We start from the raw sequence: 9,338 nt of genomic DNA, 5'->3' as shown, positions 1-9,338 counted from the left end.
GCTGTTCGGAAGGGCGTCGCCAGGCCACAACCGGACTATGAAGCCTTTCATGGCCTGATCGGCCGCCATATGTAGCTCGGCCATCTGCTTCAGCTGGTCGCTCATTGGCATCGGATGTTCGGCCTCAGCATACTGAGACCAGAATAGCTTCTCCGTCGAGCTTCCATCCTCGTCCAGGTAGAATAGTGCGGCATCGGACACACCGCGGGGCAAATCTGCGAATGCTCCTAAAGAGCTCCGGATTCGGGTAAGTAATCGGTAATTCATCGTTGCATGCTTCCTTTGCATATAGAAAGCCTTACCCGCCGCTATCTCCTTCATCGCGTCGATCTCCTGAAGGACCTTTTGGGCCTCGGCCTTGGCACTCTTCGCGCTCTCACGGGCCGTGGCAAGCTCAGACTCTTTTGGCTTCAAATCAAGCTCCAACGCCTCGTGCTTTGTCACGAGGGCCTGGAGCTCTTGCTGCACCTCTCCCACTCGAGCCTCGTGCCTCTCTCGCTCGGTGCGCTCCTGGGCCATCTTTTCTTCAGCCTGGGATAGAGCTTGCTTCAGGGTCGCCACCTCGGTCGTGGCCCTTGGCAAACATACAGTGATCCTGTCATTTAGCAATCGCGTCCTTTTTTCTCATCTACAGATGGGGTATTACGTACCCTTGTTCTCCTCGAGCTGCCTCTTAGCAAGGTCGAGCTCTTTCTGGGACCCCTCGAGGGCCTCCTTCAGTATGGTGACCTCCGCAGTTAGTGCGGCGGACGCCAGCAGCGAAGCCTGCACATGCATATTGACATACTTATATTAGACTCCTACGATATTATTTGATCCTCTGTTCGGCTTTTCTTTATGAACACCGAACAAAGCATCAGGGGCTACTGTCTATGCGGTAACACTTCTACTACATTTTAAAATACTTACCTCGAAGCCTGTTAGAAGGCTAGTACATGCTTCAGTCAATCTGCTCTTGGCGGACTGAACCTTCTGGATCACCGCACTCATGATAGTGCGGTGCTCCTCCTTGATGGAAGCGCTGCAAAGTGCTTCCAACATAGTGTCTGGCGCCTCTGGGTGGACAGAGGTCACCGGCACTGGCGTCTCACCCTCCTTAGAAGGGGACCTCCTGCCTGAGCTCGGATCCGCTGGAGGGTCCGGCGCGGTGTTCGGCTGAGGGCCGAACTCGGAGCTTCCGGGGACCCCGTCCCCTCGCTCCCGGAGTCTGGAAGGTCACCTTGAGGCGCCTCTGGGATTGTCCCCCCCCCCCTCCGATCCGGTGCCTCTTGAGACAGCACCTCGGTGTCGTCGGCTGGATGAGGGGAGGTGGCCGTCAAGACTGGATCACTATCCATGTCCGACGCGCCCAGGGAGCCGTCCGAGGATACCTCGATATTAGCTCAGGGCGGCCTGCACAATTGAGTTTGGAGTTAGGGAAAGCAATGCGACAAAGAAATCCTATGGGTTACTTTGGTATCCGAATACTTACGATCTCCCTTGGGGCTTGCCCCTGGGCAACTACTCGTCTTCACTTTCGTCGGCGGCGGCGGACCTGTCCGGAAGGAGCGTCCTTCCCTTCTTGGACCCTTCGGCCTCCCCAGTTGGGGCGGCCTTCCTTTTCTTGTCTCCCGCTGTCGGTGGGGGAACCTCCTCTTCCTCTTCCTCGTCTTAGGGGGAAGAGTGCACTGTAGAGTCATCAGACGGTGAGTCCGACGACGCCTGGCGTCGGGAACTCTTTCGAGCTCCCTTGGCCTTCTTGGTCTTCTCCGGCACCTTATAAGGGGCCGGAGTCAGCATCTTCGTCATAAGAGCGTCTGCGGAGCCTTTGGGCAAGGGAGCCGGACAGTCGATCTGTCCGGCCATCTTCTGCCAATCCTGTCAAAATTACTGGAGTTTAGATCCCACATAGAGCCAATCTATATATATATAACAAATATCATGTAAGAGGTAAAACAACTTACCGCACTGGCGTGGCGCTTCGCACTGAATCCACGATCCTCAGTAATGGGGGGAGGGACAGCGGTGCCCTTGAACAGCACCCTCCAGGCATCTTCATGAGTCGTGTCGAAGAGCCTTTTCAGAGTACGGTGATGCGCCAGATTGAACTCCCACAAGGTAAAATCCCGTTGTTGGCACGGGAGTATCCGGCGAACGAGCATAACCTGGACTATGTTGACAAGCTTGAGCTTCATATCCACCATGTTCTGAATACATGACTGGAGTCCGGTTAGCTCTTTTGAATTACCCCAGGACAGGCCCTTCTTTTTCCAGGAGGTGAGCCGCATGGGGATGCCAGATCAGAACTCGGGGGCCGCTACCCATGCGGGGTCGCGCGGCTCGGTGATATAGAACCATCCCGATTGCCACCCCTTTATGGTGTCCACGAAGGTGCCCTCGAGCCATGTGATGTTGGGCATCTTGCCCACCATGGCGCCTCCGCACTCCGCCTGGCGGCCGCTCACTACCTTCGGCTTGACATTAATGGTCTTCAGCCATAAGCCGAAGTGGGGCTTCGTGCGGAGGAAGGCCTCGCACACGACGATAAACGCCGAGATGTTGAGGATGAAGTTCGGGGCCAGATCATGGAAATCCAGGCCGTAGTAAAGCATGGGCCCCCGGACGAAGGGATGGAGAGGAAATCCCAGTCCGTGGAGGAAATGAGTGAGGAATACCACCCTCTCATGGGACTCGGGGGTGGGGATGAGCTGTCCCTCATCTGGGAGCCAGTGCGCGATGTCGTCGTGCAGGTATCCGGCTCTCCTCAGTTTCTTGGCATCTCCCTCCATGACAGAGGAGACCATCCACTTGCCTCCCGCTCCGGACATGGTTGGAGAAGGGTGAGGTGGAAGTGAGAGCTTGGGCGCTAGAGCTCGAGTATGCGGGAGCGGATGGGCAGAGGAGGAAGAAGGCATGGATAGAAAGGTGAATCCTTATCCCTTTATATGGGCGGACAAAATTAAACATCCCCACTTGCCTAGTAAAACTTGCTTATCCCCCAAGCGCCGCAATTGATGGCGCGGTTGGGTTACCCACGCCCGTATTGATGAGAATCCCGTAATAGGGGGACACGATCTCTGCTTTGACAAGACATGTCGAAAAACTACCTCGCGTTATGTGCGGGGCTGGTTAAAAGAAACGGTTCGAATAATCACTGGGCCATGACGTAACGTCATGTTGCCAAAGCAAGCTAGCGGATTACATCTGCGAAAGCATTATTCTCTCTATGGTGGAATGTGGAACTTAATTTGCAGGGTCAGACACTATCCTCGTATTCAAATTCTTCTATGATGTATTCGGAGAAGGAACCCGCCTTGCAATGCCGAAGACAACTGCGCGCCGGACTCATCGTCATTGAAGCCTAGTTCAGGGGCTACTGAGGGAGTCCTGTACTAGGGGGTCTCTGGACAGCTGGACTATCTCCATTGGCCGGACTGTTAGACTATGAAGATACAAGATTGAAGACTTCGTCTCATGTCCGGATGGGACTCTACTTGGCGTGGAAGGCAAGCTAGGCAATAGGTATATCGATATCTCCTCCTTTGTAACCAACCTTGTGTAAGCCTAACCCTCTCCGGTGCCTATATAAACCGAAGAGTTTTAGTCTGTAGGACAACAATCTCAACATACAATCATACCATAGGCTAGCTTCTAGGGTTTAGCCTCTCTAATCTCGTGGTAGATCTACTCTTGTAACACCCATATCTTCAATATTAATCAAGCAGGACATAGGGCTTTACCTCCATCAAGAGGGCCCGAACCTGGGTAAAACTTCGTGCCCCTTGCCTCTTGTTACCATCCGTCCTAGACGCACAGTTCGGGACCCCCTACCCGAGATCCGCCGGTTTTGACACCGACAACGACTGTACGAGGGTTTACTGGTTCGTCTGCCGTCGCCGGAGAATAACAGCAGGTGTGGGTGACTAGAGGGATGGCTAGGCCAGCGATGGGAGTACGGTCGGGAGGTGAGGCCTACGCGGCAGCACAACTGGCCGCAAGGAGGAGGGAGCAGGCAGTCCCGCCGGCGCTTGTTTGAGCGGCTGGAGCAGGAAGAGCAGAGATTGAAGAAGCACGACGGCCGTTGGATGGACATCCAACAGTCAATGCTTGTGCGTCAACCTTTTTTTAGGAAAGCCTCAAATCTGTGGAAAACAGCATATAGCCCATCTGCCATTATTTCTAATAATTTATAGCCCATATTCCATTTGTTAGCATTACAGCCCATATTGTGGCAACGGCTAAAAAATTATACGAAATTTTTCATATTTCGGTGCGGTCCGAACTGTTTTTAATCCCGAAATTTTGACTCACATTCAAATTGATTTTAAAAATAAATGTATATCAATATAAAATCCAACAAATTCTCCACGGATAAAAATTAATGTAATTTAAAATCTTGAAATGGAAAAAAAGATATTTGAAACTAATTGCCGGTTTGATGTGTTTTAAAAATGTACAGCCCATTTCTCATTACTGACTGGCCGTTTTCTCGGCCAGCCGAATGAAAGCTCTCCTCGTCTTGAAAGATTTGCAGCCAACAGGCCTGACAAAGCGACTTACTTGGCAAATCACAAAAAAACTGGGTTGTGGCCGTGGACCCAGCTGTCAGCCTCTCGATGTACAGTACTCTTCCGATGGAAGTCGTTCCTTGACCACGTTGACCACGCCGCGCGGAGAGCACCACGGCGGTGGACGACGGCGAGGCCTAGGAAGGGGACGACGCGGCAGTGGAAGCCCGCGCGGAGAGGACTACGAGGGTTCACTGGTTCGGCTGTGGTGTGAGGCTGTCGTCGCCGCATGGCCTGGCCAGCAGTGGGAATAGTAGGGGCGGTGAGGCCTCTACGGCAGCACAGCCGGCCACGGGAGGCAGGAGCATGCGGCACGACTGGCGCTGCTTTGGGCGGCTAGAGCAAGAAGACCAGAGGTTGAAGAAGCACTACGGCCGTTGGATGGACATCATACGGTCACTGGAGCTAGAATCATTCATATTGACTAAGTTGACAAAGCCCTTCGTCCCCGTCAACTTAGTAGGCCCACAAGTCAGCCTCCCAGCAAGGTGGGTCCCAGCTAGCCGGGGGAGTATTCATTTTTTGTGCGTAATAAGGAGGCACTTCCGGTGGGTCCGACCTAACAGTGGGGGGAACGTTTTTTCATGAAATACGGTGGCCCGTCCGGTGGGTCCCAGCAGTCAGGGGGAAACGATTTTTTCGCAAAATACTGGTGGCCCGTCCGGTGGGTCCCTGCTGTCAGGTGGAGGAATCATTATTTTCCGTGTAATAAGGAGGCACTTCCTTTCTGCCGCCATGGACCGAGCTGTCAGCCTCTCCACGTACAGTCCACGTCTGATGGAAGTCGTTCCTTGACCACGTTGACCATGCTGCGCCGAGACCACCAGGGTGGTGGACGATGGCGAGGCCTAGGAAGGGGACGACGCGGAGCCAGTGAAGACGCGGCAGTGGATGCCCACGCGAAGAGGACTATGAGGGTTCACTCGTTCGGCTGCGGTGTGAGGCTACCATCGCCGCAGGGCCTGGCCAGCGGTGGGAATAGTAGGGGGCGGTGAGGCCTCCGCAGCAGCACAGCCGGCCACGGGAGGCAGGACCAGGCGGCATGACCGGCGGTGTTTTGGGTGGCTGGAGCAAGAAGACCAGAGGTTGAAGAAGCACTGCCGCCGTTCGATGGACATCGTACGGTCACTGTAGCTAGAATCGTTTATATTGACTAAGTTGACAAAGCCCTTGGTACGTCAACTTAGTAGGCCCACAGGTCAGCTTCCAAAACGGTGCGCCCCAGATGTCAGGGGGAGGAATCATTTTTTGGGCGGGTGAATCTAGAATATCCGAGATTGAAGAAGAAGCACGGCATGCGTTGGATGGAGATCCAACGGCCACTGCTGCTAGAACCGTGTGTTGACTATAAGTTGATAAAGCCTTGCATACGCGTCAACTCTGTTTTTTAGGGGACGCGTCAACTTAGTAAGGCCAGAAGTGTGTGGCGAAGAACTTATAGCCCATTTGAGATTTGTAAGAATGTGTAGCCCATTTTTGAATTCTAATGGAATTTACTACAGCCCATTTACAGTTTGTTAAAAGTACAGCCCATTTCAACCAACCGTTCAAAACAGAATTCAATAAAATTTCCCACATTTTGATGGGATCCGAAATATTTTTATCCCGAAATTTCTAGTCAGATTAAATACAATTTCAATATAAATTTATGTTACGTAAAAATCCAACGAAACATTGCGCTTGCAACAATTAATGAAATTAAAATTTTCAATATCCAAAGATAATATTTTATAAAGTAATCACGTGTTTGGTGCATTTTTTTATAGTTACTGCCCAGTTTTTATAATTACATCCCATTTATTATTTCTTATAGCCCATTTTGTTGTTAAACCTAATGCATCCCTCCTAGGAAAGATTTGTAGCCCAGCGGGGCGGAGAATAACAACTTGACCTTGCGTGGGTATTCCTAAAAAAAAGTATAGCTGGGCTAGCCATTTTCAGCTTGAAAAAAAATTAATATCTGGGCTGGATATCTGGCCTGGGCTAGATGGGCCACAGCCCGCCCAGTTAATACCTGTGGCGATGTTTTCGTTGTTATTCAGAGGAGAAAAATTAATATCTGGGCTAAACATCAAAAAACTCTGCAGTGCTCACACCTCAAAAACACAAATACTGCTCGAGCTGCTTGGTCCCAGCTGTCGGTCGCTTCTTGTGGAATTCTCTCGTTTATTGACTACTACATAGGTTGACAATGGTGTGGGACCGTGATGTCAGGAAACTAGGGGGAAGCAAAATAAATTACTCCAGCGAGCGCTTCCACCTCTGCCTCGTTGTCTCCCGTGGAAACCCCTTTCCTCCCTTTTTTTTGCTCGGGCAAGGACCAATGCATGCAGCACGTCCATGCGGTGATTAGGCAAGAAATAAAAGTGCTTTGCATGCTATGAATTACGATGGCCTGCATGGGTAGCTAATAAGGCATCCTCTTAACGGCTGTGATTAAATGTTGTGTTTAGAAGAGAGAAATATTCTTCTTTTCCACCAATCTTCTTGCACCTAGGTCGTGATGCACCTTCTAAAATAAGGAGGCACTTGCGTACGTGAGGCTATGGACCTGGTGGGTCCCCATTGTCATCCTCTCCAAGTAAAGTCATCTCCTCACCTGCGCGCGCTTTCCGCCCGAAACAGTCAGCGCCGCCCGCCCCGCTTCCTGGTGCAGGCGATTGCTCCGCCTTCAAACGACACAAGTGTAGTCCGTCCGTCCATCTGCCGCCCACATTAATGATACGCGGTTCCCGAGGCGGCTACTCTGGCGCCACATGTCCGTCCCTCCCCCCGCCCACCATTGCTATATAAACTACTGCGCCGGCCATAGCCGCAGTCATCCGCATCCGTTCCCTTTCTCCTGTCCACACCACTACTGCCCACCATGGCTTCCTTGCGGTCCAGCGCTCTTCGGGATGGGCGGACGAGGACCACAAGGAGATGGCAGCCATTGCTACCGACCGGCTGGCCGGCAGGCAGCCGGAGGACGACGACGTCCCAATGGAGAACATGGTAGTCGACGATCCGGCGCCAGCCCCCTCCTCCGTGCCATCCTCGCCGGTGCATTGCACCATGACCATCGGCGAGGCTCGTGCCCAATATATGGACAGTGTGGGGCAGATGCGTCAGGAGCAATTCTGGGAGGCGCAGGCCAATGCCGCCTACAACCACCATCTCCTCCAGGAGCACCTGCAGGAGGAGGAGCCGATCGCTGCGGAGCAGGCGGAGCAGGAGGCGCTGCTCGACTCGTACCGCTCCGCCCGCAAGGGCCGCCTCGAGCGCTGGTGGTACCGCATGCGGGTGGCGGAGGCTGCGGCCACCTACAAAGAGGCTAGCAAAGAGGGCGATGAAGCGGGCGAGGCGCTGTTTGGCAAGACCGAGGACGAGGCAGAGGACAATGCCGGCTCCGACGAGTCCCCGCTCCGCTGGCATCCACGAGGCCCTGTTCCGCCGAGGCCCCGCGGCGCCAACAACGAGGCAGAGGACCCCGCCGGCTCCGCCGAGGCCCCGCCCCGCCAACAACGAGGCAGAGGACATCGCCGGCTCAGCCGAGGCCCCACCCTGCCGGCAACACGGGGGAGGATTTCCACCGCTCTGCTGAGGTGCCGCCCGCCGGCAACGAGACAGAGAACATCGCCGGCTCCGCCGAGGCGCCGCCCCGCTGCCAACGAGGCCGCGCCATACAGAAAACGAGGAAGAGTAGAACACGGTAGGTCGCCGCCGCTCGGGTCCAAGTAAGTCCACCGCTGCTACCCTCCTGTTGAAGCCAAGCTAGGCGGGTTGACCATTGATGGCCGGTTAGCTTCTTGGTGGCGACATGGAGTTGGGGAGTTCTGCTGGAGAATAACGCTGCTTCTACTTAACTGCTGGTGCAGTTGGCTGACTGACACATGGGCCCAACAGGCCACATGTCAGTTACGCAACTGCACCTGTAGTTAAGTCACTGAAGCCTCTGTTTGGCTTAGTGGGACACAGGTGGGTAGCTTCGGTTAATTAATTATACCTCCAGCGCACCCCTTTTTAGTTGAAGAATGTAGGAAATGTAATGAAATCTGGCATGTTTATATGAAATCCGACCGTGTATGAATGAATTTATTTCGATTAGTTCGAATTCCTGTATCACTAGCATTGGATGAACATGCAAAACAATATGTACTAGCATTATTCCTAGGGTGATCACCTCGTTTGCAGCAGTTTCACATGTACTCCCTCCGGTCCTTTCTAGTCTGCATACAAGTTTTTTCTGCAGTCAAAGTATCTCTATTGATAAATCTTATACAAAAAAGTATGCACTTTCACAACGTGCGAAGTAAAAAGGAACAGAAGGAGTACAAAGAGTTTGAGCAGCTTTTTAGCGTTTCTATACATTGCAATCAAACACACAGGCCTGGCAATTCATAGAGAACATTCAAAACAATCGATGATTATGCATCTCAGCGACTCACATGTCAGAGGCAATATTTACTTCACAACTAAAGAATAAAGAAAAAATTGATCGATGCTCCTGACAGCAAAGGGCGTCCCATTCGAAAATATCAAATGCATGTCTTGATAAAATCAATGAGCAAAATTTGACAAGGTTGTCCCATTCCAAAATATCAAATGCCTATGATTGTGGAATGGGAAGGGTTTGCCATTAGTTCGGACATTGACATGGCACCTCGTGCTAAATAAACCAGCTGTTATTTTTGTGCAGTTCCACCAAAATCAACCAAATTCGCGCGTAGCTTGTATGATTTCGACCTTATATGTTGCAACGCCTTGAACATATCGGCACCTCCTTTCTTGTGGTGGAAATGAATGATTCGA

The sequence above is a fragment of the Triticum dicoccoides genome, chromosome 6A, assembly GCF_002162155.2.
Source record: "Triticum dicoccoides isolate Atlit2015 ecotype Zavitan chromosome 6A, WEW_v2.0, whole genome shotgun sequence".
Taxonomy (NCBI): domain Eukaryota; kingdom Viridiplantae; phylum Streptophyta; class Magnoliopsida; order Poales; family Poaceae; genus Triticum; species Triticum dicoccoides.
This window is presented reverse-complemented; position numbering follows the sequence as displayed.